Source organism: Aythya marila (assembly GCF_965140915.1).
Source record: "Aythya marila genome assembly, chromosome: 11".
Taxonomy (NCBI): Eukaryota; Metazoa; Chordata; class Aves; order Anseriformes; family Anatidae; genus Aythya; species Aythya marila.
This window is the reverse complement of record NC_139052.1, coordinates 7,213,818-7,238,624: the sequence shown is the minus strand read 5'-3', so window position 1 is coordinate 7,238,624 and position 24,807 is coordinate 7,213,818. Positions and strand designations below refer to the sequence as shown.

Below are 24,807 nucleotides of genomic sequence, written 5' to 3'. Positions count from 1 at the left end.
CTCACATGAATGTACCTTCAAGATGAAACATGAATTACAATGATATGGGAATATCACTGTTCTGAACAGAACCAAGGTGCCTTTTGGGTAACAGAAGCAGAGAGCTTGACTGAAACTAGTTAAAATGTGGAAATCATTAGCCTCAGGAGTAAAAGCCTCTGACACAGCAGTCAACAACACAACTCTTTGAAGAGGCCTTCCAGGCTCTTGCTCCTATTTGGAAAGAACACCACAGAACAAAGTTGAAAACAGGGAATATGAGTTTCTGTTGAAGCCAGAAGAGGTGAAGCAACATCCTATTGCTAAGTTCCTCTCTAAATCAAGCGCTTCCATTGTACAGATAAGCCCTTTTAAGAGGCTCCCTTGGGAGGATAGCAATAAACATCTTCAGAGATGTCTAGAGCAAAATTTACACAATATCTGAGATACAGATCTATTTTATGTATTTAAGAAAAACATAACTGCTTGAAAGGTTGATCTATATCCATCAAAAGAGCAGAAAGTTGCTTACAGTCAGACAGTTAAACAGTTTTGAATATATTTCTAGTGATTTAAGAGCATGCATATAAATTAAATGGCATAGAGAGAATAAATGAAGATAATAATATTTTTTCTGTGGAAGAGTTAAGCCAATATGAGACTGATTTTTCCAAAACAGCAGATTATTTTAAGCATTACTTCCAGATTCTAAGTCACACTGGCAATGATAATAGGTCAAACTACCAACTGGGCTGTTTAATCCAGTCTTGCAGACTTCTGTATATTCACTCTGTTTTCAACCAATGAAATGCTATCATGTTTTGAAGGACTTTTTTTTATTTTTTTAATACTTTTATGCCCGGGTTTACAACCTTTAAGAGCATACTTGCTTTAAAGCATTGCTTCATTAATTCAAAGCAGCCACCCAAAGTTCCGGCTATGTCTGCCACTTCTTGGCAACGACCCCAATGTAGGATGTGATAAACCACTTGACAGAGCTGTTAATTTAGTCATTAAGTGACACAGCTAGGATATGACCTACTGGGTTCATCTACTGTGGTCTAAGTATTACTCAGCATTTCCTTATTCTTTTTCAAGTGGCATATAGACACAGCGTAGAATATGTTATGTATTTTACACCACAATATGTTCTGCCCATTCAAATGGAAAAAAAGGAATCCTTTTCTTTAGACAGTGTATTGCCATTACACTGCTAATATGACCAAGTGGGTCTTCAGAATACTCTTTTTTTTGGCCTTACAATATTTAGTGAAAAATTCAATGCTTAGCCTATCACTGCTTGAATCTACTTTCTTAATTCGCTTATGTTTCTACCTCTTAAATACTCTGTTCTTGATCCTGTAATACTGTAATAATACCCCAACAATTTTTTCTCATGACCAATCACAATTTGGAATCATTATGAGATTATCATCATTTCTGTATAAATTATCCTTCTTTATCAATGTTCACGTCATGGAGATTATGTTTACAGAAAAAAAAAAAAGATTATTAAATAGATGAACAAATAAATAAATAAAATGGTGAGGACAACAATAATAATCCAACATAAATCCCTCACTACAAAGGTAGTCCCACAGAACTGTGATACTTCCATTATATCCAAATAAATGATAGATTGAACAGGGAGGAAGGAGAAAGGAAGGAAAACCAGTGTCTTGATACTTAACCATTTCATGCCATCATAGAAGTTTAATGTTCCTTGTAATATTTATTTATTTTATTTTTATTTTTTTTTAACATCAAGGTTTCTGGTACACCCAACAGACTCCTGTGTTTTTATTAATAAACAATATAGATTTTTAAAAAAAAAAAAACAACAACACTACTTTTTCAACATGAGAACAACAACAAATGACTAACAAGATGAACTCCAGGTAAGAAATGTAGAGTACCAGAAAGAGTAATAGTAAATGAAAGAGACGAAGTAATAGAGAGCAAGCAGAAGGCTCAGTTGCTAACACCATCCTTGCTTAGCAAGAAAGCTAAGCAAGGATAGTGTCCTTGCACCTATCAAGTCAACATTCCTGAGGTGTTCAGAATTTCTGTATGCCAGCTGGGTTCACACTGGTAGAGTCAGGAGCTCTACTCAGCCATGTGTTACTCTAGCAAGCCTTCATCACAGCCCTCTCACATTTCAGCTCTAACTCATTTGGAAGGATTCAAATACATTCACAGAATTGTTACACATGAAAAGACAATGGATACAAGCTGAAGATGAAAGCTGTTAAGACTGATCAAGAGATGACTACTTCACTCTATGAGGGAAGTAACATGAAAATCTAGGAAAAATAATCCCTCAAAGCCAGTTCTCTCTCTGTCTAATGGACTAGCATCATAACAAAGCAGCCACAAAATATGAGAGCAGAGAAACTGAGACATGAAAAAGCAACATTCATCAGCAACTGGTTCAAGCAAACACCATTATATTCATGTATTTTCAGCTTTAAGACTATTTCCATTCCCCCATAGTAAATGCTCACAACTACTGGATACGGAGGGGAGGACATTATAGAATGGTGTAATCCCCATGACAGTTCCTGAAACTGATTTAAAGCTTGAGAAAAGCCTCAGTCTCTGAAGATACCAGGATAAAAGCGCAAAGCAGCTACTACTATAGAGATAAAAAAGGTAAGATCATAAAATGCTGCTGGATTTTTATAGGGCTTAAGAGGATGCACACACATTGCAAGTCAATTAGAAGATAATTAGTCTAGTACATTGCCAACTGTGTGCTAATCTCAGGTCAAACCTGTGCAAACCTTTACGAGCAAATATGTTCGTTAAGAGATGCTGGTGATGCTCTTACTTAAAAGCTCATAGTCAAATCAGCAGATTCTTCAGTTGGTTGAGCCCCAATTCACATATTTTATTATTTTTCTTGACAGAGCCTATTTCAAAATGCACCTAAAATGCTGGATTAATCTTATGGCTCATAACCATCTGCTCACATCTTAAAATGAGTTACTCACACATATTAAAAAAATATTACATATGCCCTAAGTATGGAAGAACACGTACTCTGCACCTGCATACCTAAGTACATATGAGCACATGTATATGGAACACACACTTGTGCATACAACTGAAAAAAATATTAGGCTAGTATTTGTGACAGAAGTATGAATTCATAAGAAAAGATGTGTTGAACTCATGCTACCACTGTCATTTTAAGTTCAATATCCAGAAGAGGATTACCAAGTACATTCTCTACAGAAACCATCCCTCCAGAAAACTGTTTCTTAATCCACAATGAAGTACCCTACCAGGACTTCCCTCACCTCAGCTCATGGACAAAAGCATTCAAGGAGAAAGCAGTTGAGCAAGGAAATTCACTATATTTTATATACTAGATTCAACCTCCAAGAAGACTTAAGCCACCACCCTTTGCAATGTACACAAAAATATCAGAGGGCAATAAAAATGTTACTGCATAAAAAAAAAAAAAGGTATGAGGTTATTTTCCAAGTCCAAGTGGGAAAAATAATCTGTTATTGTTACCACTTCTATTGATTATATCCAGCAACAAATGGGAAATGAACCTGAGATCCAATTTACAACTACAAGTATTATTTCCTACGAAAGCATGTATGATTCTAGCTTGGACTTCCACTTGTTTCAGCTGGTCTCAACCTTCAACAACTACCAGTTTGGCCACCTCAGAGACACTTACCAAGTGGACCTGCTTTTCTGAGATCAAAAACATCTTCCTTTATTTTTTTTTTAATTGGGAAGCAAAGGAATACATAAAATGGGGATAGTCAGAATATTTGAACTAAACCTGCAAATCAAGCAGCTAAGCTCCAAATTGGGGACACGCTCTGACTTATTTCCCTGTAGGGTTCCTACCTGCAAAAATTGTCCATTAAAAAAGAGCCTGCCAAGGCAGGCTGCAGGAAGTAGGACAACAATATTTCACAAATTTCACTTTCACCAATGATTCCAAATATACAGTCTGAAAATACCTTCTTCTCCGACCCCAATCTTAATAGAAAACAAAAAAAAAAAAAACACAACAAAATGACTTGATAGCAAATTATCAAGCAATCACCCAAAAGCCTTTTGAACATTTACATCTTTTGGCCATGTGTAACCAGCACTAAAATTGTGCCTATCAGCTGGTGCTTGCTCTCTGAAAGTCCACAGAACTTTCTTTGAGAATTTTGTCAAGAGAACAGAAGAAAAGCAGATTAAAAACTTGGAACATTCAACACACATCCAGTATTTGAAAATCCCTTTACCAATCCAATGATTGAAAACTGGGACTTAAAACCAGTTCACTGTTAACAATAACACTGTTTACAAAGACTACGGTTATTGCACAATAAAATAAAAAAGAGGGAGGGGTGACTAATTTATACACACAACAAAAAATCCACAAAGAAAACTCAGAATGGAGGGAGCAATACTCAAGAATTCCTGCAGCACAAGACCTATTTCTGATCTGCTTGCCCTGTGAGACTAATGGCTGCAACCAAAGTTACATGCTGACCAACTATTTATATTTGAATTAAGTTCACAATTGTTGCATGCATCAAGGTACGGTATTGCTTTTAAAAAACACTACTCAACTATCACCACAGCAAATACTATTTACCTTGTTCACCATCTGATACAAACAAGTCTGGCTCTGCTGTTTTACAAACTGATAAAGCTTTTAATGAAATTAAGAAAGGTCAAGATTTTCTTTCTGGAGAACTGCTAGCCAATTTCCTCAAGCGCAATAGAATACATAGCTTTTTTAAATTCATAAGCTATTGATAAGCAAATCACTCTCTCAAAGCCATATAATGGCAAATTTTCTCTAACATCAAACTTCTCGTCTTAGTATCTTGAACTGTCTGATACAGAAAAAACTCTGAATCATGGCAGACAGGAAATATCAGCTTCCTTGGACACTTTTGTATTAGTAAATTCCAAGGAACCACATGCCCATTAACGCTCAAAAAGTATTATATCGAGTTAGATTTCTGCAAAACAACCACAACATTAAACGTAACCAAGAAAAGTTTAAGAGATCAGCTTCTGTTTTCCTTCCATCCAGGATATGCATGCCAAGAAGAACTTGAAGCACTCCTTACTATTCATACTCCTCTGGCAGTGATTCCACTAGTAGTTACTTTCTCCTATTACTGGGTATTATTTTAGCTCACAATCACTTCAGTTCAATTTCCAGTCTCCACATACACTCCCCATTAATCTCCATATACTGAAGGAGACACAGCCTAGACAAGCTTTAGATTCAGATTTATGTTTTCCATGACTAGTTCAGTATGAAGCTTTTTCAGAAAGATCTTTAGTTAACTTCAGATACTAAAGCAGGTCTTACTGCCATCGGTGAACCAAGATCCCATGTGAAGAGGTCAGTGAATTTAAGCAGTTTGTTCTCCCACCATTTGTTTACATTTTTGCTCACATTTGGAACAGCCAGAAGCTGATATTGTTGACAGAGAAAAGGGAAATGATTGCAGACTAAGCAATACATTCATGAAACAGGTCAACATGAATGAACTGAAAACATTTCCTTGGGGACATCTGCTTTCACAGCTAGGCATCAGGGAGTATTCCCAATAGCATCTGTTATGTCTGATATGTAAGGAGTTACCAATCCAGTTCAATCACTTGCACAGCCAGACACAATTAGCTTGACTGATAAAAGATGTATGATACTTTTTAAGAGTGAATTTCTTAAATCAAAACCTAATTAACATCTTTAGCTATACTATTTGATATCACACTTGATAACAGTGATTTCATACAAGTATCACTAAAGTGAGGAAAATGGTGGCATTGCAAAGGAGGACCTAATAGAGTATTAATTCATAGAATTACACTAGTTACAAGGTTCTGTTAGGCTTGATTATAGGAATTCCCTATACTTAGCTCTACCTATAAAACAATAAGAATTAAAGAGTTGCTAACCATCGAGCCTTAAGACTTGCAACTATGATCCAGTAAGTAACTATTTACTCTTCAACAATTTTACATCGTTTAATCTTGTCCTTAGACATGCTGTTTTAATTATAGGCTGTTTCCAAGCTCACTAAAGGTATTTTTCAAAGATTTTGGACAGTAACAGGACAAAATTCCATTAACAACCTTTTAGTATTACAAGCATCATTTCCAGATGAGAAGTCAGAGCCAGAGACACACTTATAACAGTAATGTGTACAAGGTCAAAATAATTCTGACAAATTAAGAATCTAGACCAGGATTTATCAACATTTTGTCCAAAGCCAGTCTTAACACTTTCTAAATGACATTCACTTATCAAAACATTATGGTATAGAAATAATATTCTGTGATTCTGTAATATATCTGTTTAGTCTAGTATTGATTTTCCTTTGTTCTCTCTGCCACTTTTCTTACATGTATTAAGATGGAACAAAGTCGTCTTTTCAACTATTTGTTCTCATACCAGTAAAAGGCACAGCCCTTTTTTCCTAAGGCTTAGAGAACTCATTTATTTTATGATATTATCCTCCAGTATCTAGGTTTCCTCCCTGGAAACCGTTTAAAAATAGTCAATAGCTGTAATGGTCAAGTTAGTCTCCTGGCTGTTAATCGCAGTGTTTACTTGGAGCTTCGATATTCATGCATTGCATTTAATTTTCACCTTGATTTCTCTTTTCACAAACACAGCAAAAGATCTATGTATTCATATGGATTATTTAAAAAAAAACAACACTATACTAATAAGTACAGGCAGCAGATAAAGGTTTTAAATTTCTGTAATTTCTCATTCTACATCATATTGCATAAAGAAAGATAAAAGTAAACAGAACCTTACCTCAAGATTAAACTTCATTTCATAGAAAATAAGCCTGTCAGAGAGTATTGCTTGACCATGCAGAATGTTTCCAGTAGCCAGGTCTGTAACACAGGAAACAAACAAGTTACTTTCTTATCCCCAGTCCATTCATTTCTAATTTTGAAGTACTTACTGCCAACACACTGAAAAGGAAGCAACTCAGGAAGTTATGAATTTCCTTTTCTCTTTGAGAGTTGGAATTAGCATTGCAGAAAAAAATAAAATACAATCTTAAGACAATCAAATTCAATCCAGGCTTCCAAATAATTCACACTTAAAAGTTCATAATAACTTAACTCTGAGTTTATAGAGTTAAATACCTTGAAATTGTCTAGTGACTGGACAAAAAGCTTGTAAACTTAAATAAAACAGCTACAGCGATCTATGACAGACTACTATTTTGCAATAACACTGCTTTTCTGTGGTTTAAGGTATCTTTGTCAACTACCTTAGTGTAGAAAACAGCCCAGCAAAAGACTCTCTGGGCTATTTCCCTGCACAGTGACCTCCATTCACTGCAGAGTATTACTGCAGAAAAAATAAAAGTAAATTAAAGGTGCTGTTTGTTTTTTTAGAAAAGAAGAAAAAAATATTTCACAGTTTTAGTTGTTTTGAGGAGATGAGCTTTGTTCCTGAGTAGGTTTTAGACATCACATTCCTTCTGCTTTGAGGGGTTTGCAGATCTGTTCTTTGTTTTTACTTCAAGCAAAAGCCAATTTAGTATGCAAACTTAATACTCATCTCATGCAGATGACCAAATCAGTTGGAACATCAAAATAAATTTCAATTTATCATTTTTTCCCTGCAGTGCTATGCGATGAACAACATCTTCCAAGTATGTCAGTGATTACAGGATTGACTGCTCACTCTTCGAGGCATAGAAATAGATCTGGACAAACAGAATATGGCCTAAAGTTTGCTGCTATGAATGGCCTGTGTATGTCCCATGTGTGCAGACTATAGTCACAGCTGTTCATCCTCGCTTTTTGATCTCTTGGCGTACTCTCGTACTACAATTAAAGAGAAAGTTCTGATCCACAACTGATATTCAAATTTGAAGATAATTTACTTATCAATTTAGAAAGACCAAGAAGTTAGAGAACAAAGTTACATGTGTATACACTTACATGATACAAAATGCCTCAATTGCCCCCAGCAACAAAAGAATCCCTATAATTTTTAACCAATATAAAGCTGGCAAATACATTGCTATAAGAATTAGTTAATCATATTTCTCTTGCCTAGGCTGGTTAGAAAAGTGAAACTTTTTTTTTGTTGTTGTTTAAAGTGACTTTTAAGCAACCTGCCAACTATGCCAACACAGCTTCTAACTGAAGGTCAACAGATATATTGCATGTCAGAGTAAATGAAGCCTATATTAACTATTTCAGCATCCAATCAATCATCTGCACTGAAAGTGGCATTACAATAGTTTACGACTTATCAAATCAGACATCTAATCCACACATTCCATTTCTCAATGCAGACCAAGTCTCCAGTAACGTGCAAGAATCTACAATTAAGCTTAATTATAATGCACTCCAGCAGTCTACACTACATGGATTTCCTGCTAAGATTTAAGGTTAGGATAAAAGCAAGTTCAGTGCACGGAATGTCTGCATATCTAATGCATGCATATCTAATCCCTTAATGTGGTTATACCAGCGTACAAAGAATTTCTCTAGAATGCAAATATTTGTATTACTGTAACATATCCGAGTCCTTTTCTGTACAGACCATCAACTTGCTAGCCACCATATTTTCCGGAAACCACTATTTACTTTTCCATATTTGCACATACTTCAAATTTCTAAAATACATTTTAAATACAACTGTAAAGTATTTCCATTACTTTCAACATTTATACCTTTCTTCATCATTAGTTGACAAAGGCATCATAATCCCTTTCAAATGTGAAGTTGTGAGAGCATCAAACACTAGACTGGAATCATCTGCCCTACTCAGAGCCTTCATCAAGTAAGGCTAATACTTACCAGGCTTGCATCAAAAATCAACGTCTAAAGAACATCACATGACAGTACTCTACCTGATGTAGCAGAGAAATGAGATAACCATCTCAATATTGCTACTTTCTAGTTATGCCTGACAAAGTCCTCCAAACAAATTTTCAAATTTAATACAAGCTGATTCATTCACCATTGTTGCGATAATTGGGAAACTGCTTTGAAATCTGCCCTTTTCAGATGCAATCCTGTAACAGAATTTAGTTCTATTGCAAAGGAAAAATGAACTCTTGTTTTCAAGCCAGAAACCAAACATGATGTTAAAGTTTTCCTGCTCTGACAGAACTCAAAATAGATTTTTCTCTAGTGTATCAGCAGGGTCTATCTACTCATGCAGGTGTTAACCCAAAACCTAACTACATAAGACTGAGGTGAATAAACCACCCTCTGATGTTTTATATCAACAGAAGGAACAAAACAATGCTTTTGCACATATGGCCAGAGCAACCTAATGAGTAGAATATCACGTTTCATAATTAAAACTACTTTTAAAACACTACATTCAGTCATCTGCATATTTAATATATGAAAAATGAATGTATCATCTGGAGTCTTAAGAAAATGTTCCATTTTTAGGTTAGCTTGAACAAGTACGACTGTGGAAAGAACATTAATTTTTCAAGTGGTTTAGTTATTGCTGAAGTAGCCATACACTTTTCCTTTTCATTAAACTTACCCAGTGACAATCAGAGCTAAACAGAGCCTAAAAATGATTAATCGCTGTTTATTTATTCTATTGTCCTCACTTCTTGGAATGTAGCCAGAGATGAAACTGTACTGCCCAAAAGTCCTGTCAGCAAATTAGCTGCCCTGAACCCTGGATTTACTCACTGTGTGAGCCTACTTAGTAGCACTCAACCTACCGTGGGGTGAGGACAATGAGTGCATAAAGCACCTCACTCCGCGAGTTTCCACAAGAAGCAGCAGGGCTGAACATTTCAAATATTTTACTTTTTTTTTTTTTAAACCGTAAGTAGTATTTTCCATTGTATACCCCTGCCCTTCAGTTCCTATTCCAGTCCCACTTAGCTGCAGCTGCATATCTGTGAAGGGATTTTAGTTCAAATGCTAGTGATGTTATTTACAGAAAAAGAAGGTTGAGTGAAAAAGAAAAACACTGAACTAGCACGCTTTCTCAAGTTCGCTGCAGAATCCTACATTGTGAATTAGAGGTAAACTACAATTTTGCCCTTCATAGATACTTCCCAGGTAGTCTGTATTCTCAAAATTCATCACATTACTGTAATTTACTTCAGTAGTATTTGCATTAGAGGCTCACTGAGATTGTAAGGATAAATTCCAGTATCCTGGCATGCTGTTATTTCTGCCCATATATTTCCTTTGGGTTTATATGGGTTTTTCCTTTGGGTTTATATGGGTTTTGCTATGATGTGTGCTTTTTGGTTTTGTTACTGATAGCCAAGCACTGCTGCAGACACGAAAAGGAAATCAAAATACATGGTTTACTAGACAAAGCACGGATTCCAGTGTTTTAGTCCTGTTGGCATTCATCACCATATTACTGTACCAATCCTGCTACATGAATCTGATAATAGCTTAATATTTTTGAGCGATAAGTGGGGAAATAGTTCCTTCCCCCCACCCCTCTCACAACATTGAGAAGTTTAGTCCTCTGATTGGAGGGTTAATGCCTCAAAATTTTGCTCCATGTAAACAAGAACAGCACATAATGACCATCTTAAGCTTGTAGTTTCTTCACCTTCCTTCAAAACTGCTCTCAATAACTGGATTCCTCGGCATCCAGCATATTGATTTGAGCTCCAAACTCTAAAAATACCCATGTGAATATAGCTCCTATCCTCAAGTGTTTCCTCTTTTTTTTTTTTTTTTTTTTTTTTTTCAAAACTTGGTTCTAATCCTTAACCACAACAAACAATTGCATTCTGTAAAACAACATTCTGAAAACATGCTCACACCACTACATGCACTCCTGCGGAGGGTCTACAACATGCTGAGGTAGGACATGCACAGTTCAATGAGTTTTCAATAACGTTGCAGAGTTTACAAGGGAACAACAGAGCTATTGCTTTTAGTCAGCACTGTACAACAAAAAGATAGCCTGGACAGCAAAACAGAAACTGTCCTCACTAGGCAAAGACGACCTACTGACCAGTATATATCAGTTCCTATATTCTCATTCAGCTACAACACAGAAGAGATTGTACTAGCACACTCTAAAGCAAACACGATTTAAGTAGGACATATTAATGTAGCAGACTGTTATCTGTAAAATTCAATTCTGTTTTATAACAAAATTCCTTTGTGATTTAATGCTTGGTATCTTTTCCACTTTCACTGACAAGGATCTCCACCCATTTCTATATAAAAAAAAAAAACAAAAACAAAAACTCACACACACACACAAATGAACACAAAAGAAGAATCACTCAAAAGTTTGACTTGTAATGAAAGCTATGACCAGGCTTCTAGGCCTCTATTTCTCATTCTTTTTCACATACCAGCAGTTAAGTTAACTTCTACTGGTAAATGTAGCATTCACACATCATGTCTACTTATAACAAGATTATAAAACAAAGAAAAGAAAAATGATTACAAACCTAAGTTAGTTTGCTACCGTGAGAAAATACCAAGTAGCTGGCATTTCAGTTTTGAGACTAGGCCAGTATCTTAATAGAACTGGGAGGATTTCCTGTCATGTGACACTTGAAAGCTGTAGTAACTTTCAATTTATCTGTTCTGTTAAAGATCTGAACATGTACTGGAAACAGCCACATATCTTAGTAAAACTGAGCTGTCATACAACTTAACTAATCAAACTGACATTACAATGTACCACCAACATTTTGGTGCTGTGGATTCATACATGATTTTTCCCACAATCAAAGCAATTTGGTATTTATGACGTTAAATATTCTTGTAACAACTCACATCTCTGTACATTACCACCATAGTTGTGCAAATGATTTCCCATAAGTGATACGCTACCTGTTCCTAGTACCTGGAAGTAATACGGCAACAACTGCCAAAGATCTGGGGTATCCAGTGGGCCATTCTGAGACAAAGAATAAAGGTATGTGCACACCAGGCCAGGACAGGTACATAGAGTCTACTGCAGAAACACTCTCAGAGAACCACAGTAGTTGAAGTGAATTGAAGAGTACAAACAACAACTAGAGTCCAACAAAGAGCTAATACAAAAACTTAGGCTGGTACTATTTGAAGAAGCTCTCCTTTTAAAAATTTCCTAAGTGGTTTGTGTTCAGTTTTAATCCGGGTTCATTATCAAAAAGCCATTACCAAAAGCCATTAAGATAAAGCTTTAAATATTTTATATAATGTTCCTCTAGGGTACCACAATGAGAGTAAGTGTGAAAGGTTGAGCAATCATAGCACAACCATTATAGTATTCTTCTTGGTTAATACAAAGAAGTTATTAAATTATAAGGCTGAACTTTACTTTATGCCTAAAGCCACCTTTCAATTAGTGTGTTTTTTTTTTTCAAGTTTTAAGTGTTGAACTACTTGGAAACCAGAAAGAAGTTCTAGCTACAAAAGGTAAACAGAAGAACATTGTGTATAGATCTAGCAATCCTACGTTTAGTTTCATCATATTACTTCCTCAATGACACACAACACCCACATGCTTTGGCAGTATGTTTACTATTCATGGGAAATAAAGCAGGCAACAAATGGGGAAAAGTGACCAATAAGCACCCTATACCCCAAAGTAGCTACTGCAGATAAGTCAGTTTTTAGTAGTATGAACAGAAACATGAAAGGTACCTTTGAATATGAGAACAGTTTTAATTAACTTCACCACCACCCCCCAAACAAAACATTACAGGAGACTTTATAGTTAGAAATTCATGTGTGCCAACACAAACCAATATGCTGTGTCAATTCTTGCTCTTCCACCCACCCCAAAACAAATGGTCTATTATTTACACTTCAGATTTGAGAAACTACTATTTATCATGCAAGTACAGACTGCCCCATCTCCCTAGTCAGACTCCTCAGATCACATCATCCCCCCTGCCCCACCCTTCACAGTTTTTACATAATGGACTGCTACCGATTGAGAAACAAGTTAGTAAGATGAAAGGTGGCATTTCTTCTTTCAACAACAAGCTTTTCTCTGTAATTTTCTGCCAGTAAACACTGAGAATCAAATCAAACTTGACATACAGAAGAGATTAAAAGTTGTCATAAACACAGCATCTGAAGAGCAAATATTTAGAAAAGGTTATAATTTTGTATTAGGGACTTATCTTAGAGAGCTGGTCTGAAACAAGTATGAAAACTGTCACAAAGAATTAAATTACAGTTTGGTATTTTTTATTCTTTTTATGTTCCTGAACAAGTTTGACATACCTAAGTCATCACTGAAGAAAAGCAACCAAGACTGAAGTGGGACATGCTCAGATATTTACACTGACTCCCAACAATGGAAGTTAAAAGAAGACAACCCCAGGATCTTCAAGAATCTGAGGTTGTATCTACCAATGTAGGCAAAACTGGTTAATCCCAGATTAGTAGGGAAATTCAAAAACTCATCTACTCCCATCCCCACCTTGAATTTAGGAGTTTTGATTCACCTGACTGAGTTTCAGGCACATAAACTGCTTGTGCACTGTTTTTCATAAGTCAAGTGGTACTATTAAACTGTGCAATGAGTTTGAATGCTCATTTAACCCTGATAGCCAATTTCTGTTAATTAACACTGTAACAATACAGAACCACTTCTTGCTGCAATAATTGGACTGTGCAAGTGACCTCAACTTCTTGGGCATCCCTTGGTAAAAAAGGCAGAAATTAATTCTGTCTTAGTTAACGTCTTCCACTTCATCTGTTCAAACTAACAAATATTTCTGGGTCTTTTTTGTCTAACATCTGTAACTTCAATCTTATCTGTTCAAAGCAACCATTACAAACATGTTCTTTACTGATACCACATAATCTACAGCTGTATCAGGTATTTCATAAACAGAAATCACCTACTGGAACAATGTATTCAGCATGTAGGGAAATTTGACTATCCTGCAGCTGAAACTGGACTCTCAAATATAATTCTTCTCATGCACTTGGAACTAAGCATTATTCCTTTAAAAATGTAAAGCATATGAAAATAGGCTTTGAAGAGGTCTGAAAAGGCACAATGGGTACGTTTTTTTAAAATAAGAGGCAAGTATGCCATTAATTTCTCCTTAAGGATGCATGTTTGTATCCAGGTCAAAAGAGTGCATGTTGTGACCATTGAAAGCCAACTATACTCTGCTGCATTTTTAAGATAATATAAATCTCATATATCTTACATGATGAAGCTTAACTAACCTTCTGAAATAAATATCGGAGATAAATCTCTTTGTGTTTTCACTAACTCTTGGTTAGGCAAACACTACTTTCCTGCTGTTCACAGATCTTCAGGAGTGGTAGGAAGTTCTCCACAAAGCAGCAACTACTCAAACTTTATTCAGAATTGTCCAATGAACTCCAAGCTTACTCTCCAAGTACATTAGAAAAACAAGTTCTAACTTTGTTGTCTGATAGGAAGAGAAAATCTTGTTTAACATGTATAATTGTTCCTCTTAAGGGGGAAAAATGAGATTTACCGAACAAGAAATAGTAACTTACTTCAACTTAATTATTGTTATTACATTAAATGCTATAGCAAATAGTCACATTCAGTCACACTTCTTAAGTTCTTTAAAAGGCATTTGCCCGGAACAGTATGTCATCCTGGCATCACATTGCAATACCTTTCCTTTGATGACAGAAAACTAGTTTGACTGATTTACCAGAGTAATCTGAAGTACAAGGCAGTCATGCTTTACCACCTTCCTGCAAAACCAAGCACTGAAAACGTGTCACATGTCAAACTCATGTATTCTTCCGTCATGATGTGAATGATATTTACCCTCCAAAATGTCCAGAGACTCTCAAGTATCAACTACTTAGGCATGCCAGATTCACAGTCTCTGCAAGGAGTTCACTACAGCTATTATCAATGATTCTTCATTTAACTCAACAGGTCTGGCTATAGACTTGAGCCTAGAAATTGGCTTTTAAAAATGGAACTAAACATTTTTCCAAATAAGGGGATACAAAACATAGTAATTGAAAATGACAGCTCATGATGTGAAATAACGTACCTTTGAACTATGAGTACACGGCAGTTTATACATCAAGGTACTATACACAATAACTGTAAAATCTCACCTTTCTCGATTCGGAATCTGCACTGAAGTCATCCTTTATTTACATCTGGATGAACTGTAAGCAACTGTGAACAAGACATTAAGCTTATTTGTCCTGGAAATGGAAGAGCAGCTTGCCTTAGAACAGTTGCTGGCTATTTCTCTGCTGGCTACTGACACCTCAGCAGCGAAAAACCCCTTAGTATTAAAGAAACTTCTCAGTACAGGGTTTATTTTGTTCCCACCTTGTGATGCCATACACTCTGAATATCCAAATATTTACTTGCACTCAAATCAGAATCCAATGGATTTCTTACCCATTTGTGCTGATATACACTACAGCAATGTTTATTCAGCAATCCTTTACAAAGGCTCACTGGTTCTGTGGAAGCTATTGAACCTCAGCAATTCTATGGCAATATATTTGTGTTGTTTTCATTTTAAAGAAGCGCAAATTCAGCTGTCATAAATAATCACTAACAAAAAAACATAGAGGAGCTTCTACTTTTTCTGTACTATTAGGTCATGAATTACTCAGGCTGCAAACATTTCTCCTGAATAAGCATCCTTTAAAAGAGGTTCATGTTTCCCCTTCAAGATATTCATCCAAGAAAGGTCTATCAGTACACGATAACACTAGTCCTGCTCCCAATCCCCATTCCTCTTCACAAAAACATATTTAAACCTCCACTCATTAACAAGTTGATTTTCATGTTTCTTCTCAAAAAAGTTTAGTCAAAATATTTATTTTCTTGTTAATGTACTGTGTGTACAGTAGATTTTAGCCCCATACAAAAAAAAAAAAAAAAAAAAAACCACGAAAACTATCACCAGAACCAAGTCTTATATTAAACTCATATTGAAGCTTTGACTAATGCTGCAAAAAGGCAAGCACACCAAGTGAGCCTAGAAAGATGTCCAGAACACCGCCTGTTGCAGCACATGTCCTAAACACGCTGGTGACTATGCATTTTCAAAAGTATGCTCGCCTTTCAAAGTTACAGGTACAGCCTTTGAAGCAGTTATTTAAGTGCAAAAACATTCAGCACTGATCACCAAGAATTAGCATATATACATTTTAGAGACCATAAGAATTCATAACATATGTACACTACGGAAAGATTTTAAATCCCAGTTAGTTATATAAAAACAAAAAATAATTGAAGATATAAGAAGGCTTAGCTGAATCGGAGGTTTTATACTAGTAATCCACCTACATCTGCTGCTAAGCAGGTCTGGAAGAATCATGTGTTTGAAGGCATATGAAGTTAGTAGGTAATTATGTGAGAACAGAGGCAATTTACATAGCTAGCTTCTGCCTTCACAACAAGCACTAAAAAGCATAGTTAAAACAAAGAATAATATGCATTTCTAAAATGAAACTCAGCATTGAAGTGCAAGCTATTATTTTACTAGAACAACTAATATATGAGTAGCCACTTAAGTTCTAAGATGAGGTATCTGCTCTAAATCCCTTGTTTGTATTAGGCTTATTGTTTCTATTAGGCTTAGTGGGTAGCAGTACTCTTGGAGACTAGATGCAGCTCCAACAGAAAAACAAAAAGGGCAGAACTTGCAAATTTATGCCAATGCAAAGCACTGTCTCTACAGTCTAAGTCTAGACAGTTTTACATTTAAATCAGCCTGGTTGAAATAGATCTCTATCTATATTTTACATTAGAAGCTACAAAGGCCTTTTAGCTGATTCAGTTTGCAGGTTTCATAAACATTAACTTTAGAAATAAGGATTTCCACCATTCACTTTCCATACACACACTGAAATTTTATTTCGTGCAAGATAGTCAGAACCCTAAGATGTATACTTACTAAAGTGCAACTAAAAATGCACTTCCCTTTATTATCTTTCTTTTTTTTTTTAAGTTGAGTTAAAGGGTGTTTTTTGTTTGTTTGTTTGTTTGTTTTTTGTTAAGCATTGACCACATGCATGGATAACAAGCATATATGAAAAAAAGGAATCACTTCTTACCTTGAAAACACATAATATAAAGGAGGGAGTTAGAAGTCACTGTATTTTGCATTATATGCAGTGTAACAGTATTACTATCTCGTATTTATACAATTTAAATATTTCTGGAACAAACATTCAATAACTTCAGTTCTTAGTAGAATAGTCTAAGTATGTAACTATTTTGTGCCTAGAAAATACAACAGAGAATTTCATGAATATAATTCTAGTTATCATTCAGCTGTTAAAACTACATATATTTCTGAAAAGCAGCCAGTACGCAGACCTATGCTGCCAAATTCAGAGTGCTGAAAGGGAAGAATGTGGAATCAAATACAATATAGGATTTTGTAGAACTGCAGAAATGTTATACCAGGATATACCAACCTACTAAGGAACTCCCGAGAGGGGCCCAAATTCAATTAGTACTCTGAAATCGACACATTCCTCTATTGCATTCTTGCACTTCAGAAAATTATTCTAAAAACACAATTCCTTTGCAGAAAATAAAAATTGGCATAATATGTCTGATCTTCAGACTAAACAGCTTGAAATAAAATTCTCCTCAAAAATATAGATATTTATTTCAGTGAAAAGTCATTAATTTATCAAGACATCTCAAAAGTAATACTACAATTTGCCTTCAAACTACACAAATTAGAAGTGTCTACTTAAAAACAACACATGCAGAAAGCTGTCCAGACCAATAAGGTACCAAAATGCTGTTCCAGAAAGAATGCAAGCTATAGCTCTGTATGTATGTTTTATCATAGCAATCTAATTCACAGTATGGCATCTTAACACAATTTGTTTGCAATTTTTCTGGCTACTTAAGAACTAAAATTGAAGTTATTTAACTCATAACAAAAGGTTTATTTTCCAAAATTCAATGGTAAATAGTTTTCCTCCTTAAAATTTCTCCCTACAACAGCCTTTGTAGATCAAATTATCTACTTCTAAAAACCAAAATACACTGGATTGTTAGGAAGCATGCTATTGTATCATTTATTTATCTTTACTTTCACATCACTTGAGAATTAGAAGAGCTAAAATGCCAGGAATTCTCCACACTGACTACTGCTACACAAGCTATGCAATCACATACACATAGCGTTACACATTTTTTCCCCTCTGTGCATATTGTATAATGACATACAGAGGCAAAAAACAAACTTTCAGTGCCAGGAAATTATTTCCACAAGTATATTCTGGTAAGATGAAGAGATAAAGAAATGTTCTGCACTTGAAAATTAATTTGTTTTAGGCTGTTACTTCCTCAGTAAACAGTAATGGAGAAAAAAAAAAAAAAAAAAACCCACAAAAAACTTTTTAACAAACAGCAACTGCTGATGCAACTAGCGTGTGCTTTTAACAGCCATCAGCAGCTCGGGAGTTCAAAATGAGATTACAAGCAGCCACCTGAGGCCTATGGCCACTTTCTGCCAAGGAAAGTTCCCACTCCAGTCAAGCTTTTAAGATGGTAGAAATCAAGATCAAAACCAACTAGCATTACACATTGACCAGAGTGAATGTCATTGACTAGAACAAATGCAAAGCACTTCTTGACCCACAAACACTAGTCTCCTAGATCAAAGCAAGCCCACTGGCATCAACAACTGTTCTAAGTCTTTCCATAGGAAGAAAAGTGCTCTTTAAACAGATTGCCAGTAATAATATTTTGTGAGATTTCCTATGACAGTCCTCTTATCATCCTCTTGTATGCTTGAAGGTCATCTTCACAGCACAATCATTTGGTAACCAAGTTTTCTGTACAGTATTGTACAACATATGTACAGCCATCGTGCAGCAGGCAGGCTACCACTTGGTTGCCATCACAGAGACATGGTGGGACCACTCTCATGACTGGAGTGCTGCAATGACTGGCTATAAGCTCTTCAGAAGGGACAGGCAGCACAGAAGGGTTGGTGATGTGGCTCTCCATATTAGAGAATCTTTCGATGTTGTGGAACTCGAGGCTATGAATGACAAGGTTGAGTCCCTTTGGGTTAGGATTGGCGGGAAGACCAACAAGGCTAGCATCCTGGTCGGGGCCAAACCAGGATGAGGAGACGGATGAGGAGTTCTACAGGCAGCTGACAGAAGTTGCGAAATCGTTGGCGCTTGTTCTCGTGGGGGACTTCAACTTCCCTGACATATCCTGGAAGCACAACACAGCCCTGAGAAAGCAGTCTAGGAGGTTTTTGGAGAGTGTGGAAGATAGCTTCCTGACGCAGCTGGTTAGTGAGCCTACCAGGGGTGGTGCCCCGCTAAACCTTCTCTTCACCAACAGAAAAGGACTGGTGGGAGATGTGGTGGTCGGAAGCTGTCTTGGGCAGAGTGACCATGAAATGGTGGAGTTCTCTATTCTTGGCGAGGCCAGGAAGGGGACCAGTAAAACCGCTGCATTGGACTTCCAGAGGGCTGACTTTGAGCTGCTCAGGACGCTGGTTGGTAGAGTCCCTTGGGAGGCGGTTGGGCAGAGGGGTCCAGGAAGGCTGGGCGCTCTTCAAGAAGGAAATCTTAATGGCACAGGAGCGGTCTGTCCCCACGTGGCCAAGGGCGAGCCGGCATGGAAGAAGACTGGCCTGGCTCAACAGAGAGTTGCAGCTTGAGTTTAGGAGAAAAAAGAGGGTTTGTAATCTTCAGAAAAAGGGCGGGCCACTGAGGAGGACTATAAGGATGTTGCGAGGCTGTACAGGGACAAAATTAGGAAGGCCAAAGCTCATCTGGAGCTCAATCTGGCTACTGCCGTTAAAGACAACAAAAAATCTTTTTACAAATATATCAACGCAAAATGGAGGACTAAGGAGAATCTCCATCCTTTACTGGATGTGGGGGGAAACCTTGTTACAAAAGATGAGGAAAAGGCAGAGGTGCTTAATGCCTTCTTTGCCTCAGTCTTTAGCGGCAATACCGGTTGTTCTCTGGATACCCAGTACCCTGAGCTGGCGGAAGGGGATGGGGAGCAGGATGTGGCCCTCACTATCCATGAAGAAATGGTTGGTGACCTGCTACGGCACTTAGATGTGCTCAAGTCGATGGGGCCGGATGGGATCCACCCAAGGGTACTGAGGGAACTGGCGGAGGAGCTGGCCAAGCCGCTTTCCATCATTTATCAGCAGTCCTGGCTATCGGGGGAGGTCCCAGTTGACTGGCGGCTAGCAAACGTGACGCCCATCTACAAGAAGGGCCGGAGGGCAGACCCAGGGAACTATAGGCCTGTCAGTTTGACCTCAGTGCCAGGAAAGCTCATGGAGCAGATGATCTTGAGAGTCATCACGTGGCACTTGCACGGCAAGCAGGCCATCAGGCCCAGTCAGCATAGGTTTATGAAAGGCAGATCCTGCTTGATGAACCTGATCTCCTTCTATGACAAAGTGACGCACTTGGTGGATGAGGGAAAGGCTGTGGATGTGGTCTACCTTGACTTCAGCAAGGCTTTTGACACCATTTCCCAAAGCATTCTCCTCAAGAAACTGGCTGCTCTTAGCTTGGACTGGCGCACGCTTCGTTGGGTTAGAAACTGGCTGGATAGCCGGGCCCAAAGAGTCGCCGTGAATGGAGTCAAATCCAGTTGGAGGCCGGTCACTACTGGCGTCCCCCAGGGATCGGTGCTGGGGCCGGTCCTCTTTAATATCTTCATCGATGATCTGGACGAGGGCATTGAGTGCACCCTCAGTAAGTTTGCAGATGACACCAAGTTAGGTGCGTGTGTCGATCTGCTCGAGGGTAGGAAGGCTCTGCAGGAGGATCTGGATAGGCTGCACCGATGGGCTGAGGTCAACTGCATGAAGTTCAACAAGGCCAAGTGCCGGGTCCTGCACCTGGGGCGCAATAACCCCAAGCAGAGCTACAGGCTGGGAGAGGAGTGGTTGGAAAGCTGCCAGGCAGAGAAGGACCTGGGAGTGATGGTGGATAGTCGGCTGAATATGAGCCAGCAGTGTGCTCAGGTGGCCAAGAAGGCCAACGGCATCCTGGCTTGTATAAGAAACAGTGTGGCCAGCAGGGCTAGGGAAGTGATCGTCCCCCTGTACTCGGCTCTGGTGAGGCCGCACCTCGAGTACTGTGTTCAGTTTTGGGCCCCTCGCTACAAGAAGGACATCGAGGTGCTCGAGCGAGTCCAGAGAAGGGCGACGAAGCTGGTGAGGGGTCTGGAGAACAAGTCCTATGAGGAGCGGCTGAGGGAGCTGGGCTTGTTCAGCCTGGAGAAAAGGAGGCTCAGGGGCAACCTTATCGCTCTCTACAGGTACCTCAAAGGAGGCCGTAGCGAGGTGGGGGTTGGTCTGTTCTCCCACGTGCCTGGTGACAGGACGAGGGGGAATGGGCTAAAGTTGCACCAGGGGAGTTTTAGGTTGGATGTTAGGAAGAACTTCTTTACTGAAAGGGTTGTTAGGCATTGGAACGGGCTGCCCAGGGATGTGGTGGAGTCACCATCCCTGGAGGTCTTTAAAAGACATTTAGATGCTGAGCTTAGTGATATAGTTTAGTGGAGGACTGTTTGTGTTAGGTCAGAGGTTGGACTCGATGATCTTGAGGTCTCTTCCAACCTAGAAATTCTGTGATTCTGTATTGTAACCCCAACAATCTATGATTTTTACATTACTTGCAATGTGCCTCCTTCTCTAAATAACACCCATTTATACAAGTAAGCAAAGTCACACCAAATGGGTTAAGACGACTAGTGGCTATTTCATGGATTAGTAATCTACTTTCTTGCAGGAGGTACTAGTCTTCTGATATCACTTGAAAACAAGAGCAAAATAAGAAAACAAAAGCAAATTAAAAGGCAGCTTTTTCACTACTACTTATTAGAGCTCTTCAGTGACTGAAAAATTTGTAGTTCCAGGAAGAATATATATGACTTTTGTACACTATACCAGATAGCATAAAGCTGTTCTCTTTCTGTCTGCTATGTCTTACAGGACAGGACAGGACGTTCACTTTTCAGAAAAAAAACCAGTACATCTTCAGGTCCTGACATCATCACATTTTTATGTCTATTACTTTAACTATGCAGCTGCCAAATCAATTCTGATTAGAATACACTTTGAATTTCATAAAGTCTTCCCACAGACATATATCTTTCAGTCTCAAGCACTTCTTGTCATTTTAATTGCTTCACTTCAAGTACCCCTAGGAAAAAAATGATGCTTTGCAGTATTCACAGGCAGTCTGAACAGCACTCACACTGTCCCATGGGAGAACACTGTCTGGAATCACCATTTAAATAGGAGAAGGAGAGAGAATGCTGAAAACACATACATAAGAAATGCATGCTGCTTATACTCTTCATTAAAATCAAACGTAAGACCAGCTCAACTCTCCCCCACCCCCATGTGCCTTCAATAAAAAGAAGAGAGATGTCTTCTCTTAACAGAACTAAGCTTTCCAAGCATGTGTTTTGAGGCTGAGGCAGTGTCTGAGCTATGTAGGAAAACATGAAATAACTCTTTCAGGATGCCTTATCAATTTCTAGCTACATGGTCTCAGACTAAGGCTCTTTTGTTTGTCTCTTTTTACATATATTTTATATTTACCCGATAACATAAGGAGCAGGTAGGACACCATCACACTTCTGCAGCAAAATAGTCTTTGTCAAATCCTTGAACTAAACCAATCTTCCAGATGTGTGCACGCAAGCACTAACTCTCTCAATTGCTCCCCATACTGGGACTGCTTCAAGTTCAAGTCTCCCTACCAGTTCGCTAAGGTTCTTCTTTGAGAAGAAAAAGAAAAATCATTGCATCCTCAGCCTCCTGTATGCCATAACATTTAAGTATCTTCAGAAGATCATATAGTTGATATCCAAAGTTAACTCCAAAGTTTTTTCTCATATGCTATCTGCCCAAGGGACTGATTCCTCTGCATTCTGAAAGCACATCTGAAGTGTTTATTGCTTCCAGATTTTGAAAAGAGAAATTACTGTTATAACTCAGCTGGGTTGTCTTAAGAGCTCTGCTAAAGCCTCTCTGGTTTTCATCACAGAGTCTCACTTCAGAATACACACATTTCCTGTGTATTACTTTTCTCCAAGTATAGAAAACTCACACTCAAGTCTTGGGCAGAACAATCCATTTACCAAGGAAGAAGAACACAGCAGCATTTACATTGCAATGTGCCTGAAACAATTGCAAAATATTTAGAAACTTCAGTTGCTGCATGTAATACTTTAGCCCTAACCTTTCTGCCACTCTCTGCCAAGAATCTGAAGCACTACATTCAGAATTCGCACTAAACACAAAATTTGATAATCATGACTTGTGTCCAATTCTGCACTTAGTTTTACTGAATTAAGCTCGCACATAGGTGAAAACTGACCTCACTGTCCCAGATACACAGCTGATGTCAGACAACAAGAACAACAGTTAACACACAGGTCTACCCAAGTTAATGATAAATGAAACTGATGTATAACCTCCAGATCTGAAAGTCAACCAACGTAACAGCCCAGCTACCAGCTTGACACTAGTGATCAGAGCACAGACACTAGTCAAAGCTGCAAAAAATCACACACTTACCCAGAGAGCTTTTTCTCTCAGAACTCACAAACAATAAAATTAAAATTCAGCCCTCTACTGAGCAGGTCATTTGACAACTGTACTGTTTGAAGCCACAGTTTAACCACTTCTAACCGAAGACTCCAGTACGGTTTGTTTTGCCCAGTTTCAGACTAAGCAACATGTCTTTGAGGTCAGGAAAAGCCAGTCACTCCTAAGCAACCATCAGCACAATTCAGCAAGGCTCATGTTCGTGCTCATCTCTTACCACTACACTGAGCCAGTATTTAAGCTAGCTTTTGAAGAAGTGCTGGAAAAAAAACAGTTTCTATATACATATACTCTCCCTACTATCTTGAAAAGCAAAACAGCTCCTCCACACTCTAGAAAGCTTTTGTATTTAATCATAAAGTCAGGCATCAAAAATCACCTGTTTTACGCCTCTTAACATTCAATTTGCACACAACAGAAACTGCTGCATTACACAGCAGATCACCTCAGGCCAGAACACTCTTGTGGCCTTTCTGCAAAGACATAGAAACAGAAGAGGACATTTCTAGCCTACCTGATAAACAACCTCAACTGCAAATAGCAGTATTTGAAACACTCATTACTGAATGGAAAACCAAGACCAACTTACACAAATGTTGTAAGAATCAGGCATCCTATTCCATTCTTATTTGCTGTCTCACAGAGATGAGGTCACTTATGCTGGCCCATTACTCGCTAGATACATCTCTAACTTTGCTAGAACTGCCTGGGAAAACCAAAAAAAAAAAAAAAAAAGGCCTGACATGCATTTCCAATTGCTGATGTTGGTTTGCAATGTACATTCATTAGAATAGAATAGTACAGATGGACCTTCAAAGACTGAGTCCAACTGCCTTAACACCTCAGGGCTAACCAAAAGTTAAAGCTTATTCATGAGGGCATTGTCCAAACACTTCTTGAGTGCTGACAGGCACGGGGCACCAGCCGCCTCTCTAGGAAGCCTGTTCAGTGTTTCACCACCTCCTGGTAAAGAATTTATTCCTCATATCTAGCACACCTGCAATATAGAAAATACCAATAAAACTTGAAGTTTGCTACCTAACTACCTAAAGACATTAACGGTAGTGATATGCTCTTACGAGCATCACTTGCAAAGTTCAGTCTGCAAAACTTCCTTGCTTTCTGTCTCCCTCTCTCTCTCTCTCTCCTCAGTACAACGCTTAACATGCTCAGCGTCATTCAGGAGAATCCTACATGAAAACTGATATGGTTCAAAATCCAAGCGCAATCCAGCTGCCAGGAAATCGGGTAATTATTGTACTTCTGGAATACAATACCAGCT

At 38.0% G+C, this 24,807-nt stretch overlaps 1 protein-coding gene across 4 annotated transcripts in view; it reads right to left on the bottom strand.

Moving 5' to 3' along the window:
* Positions 1-24,807, bottom strand: part of TLN2 (talin 2) — a 173,992-nt gene that overhangs the window by 111,673 nt on the left and 37,512 nt on the right. For all 4 annotated transcript variants that reach the window (XM_082769058.1, XM_082769056.1, XM_082769059.1 and 1 more), the window contains exon 3: positions 6,791-6,873. The gene's annotated coding sequence lies outside the window, so the exon portion shown is untranslated. The remainder of the gene's footprint in view (positions 1-6,790; positions 6,874-24,807) is intronic.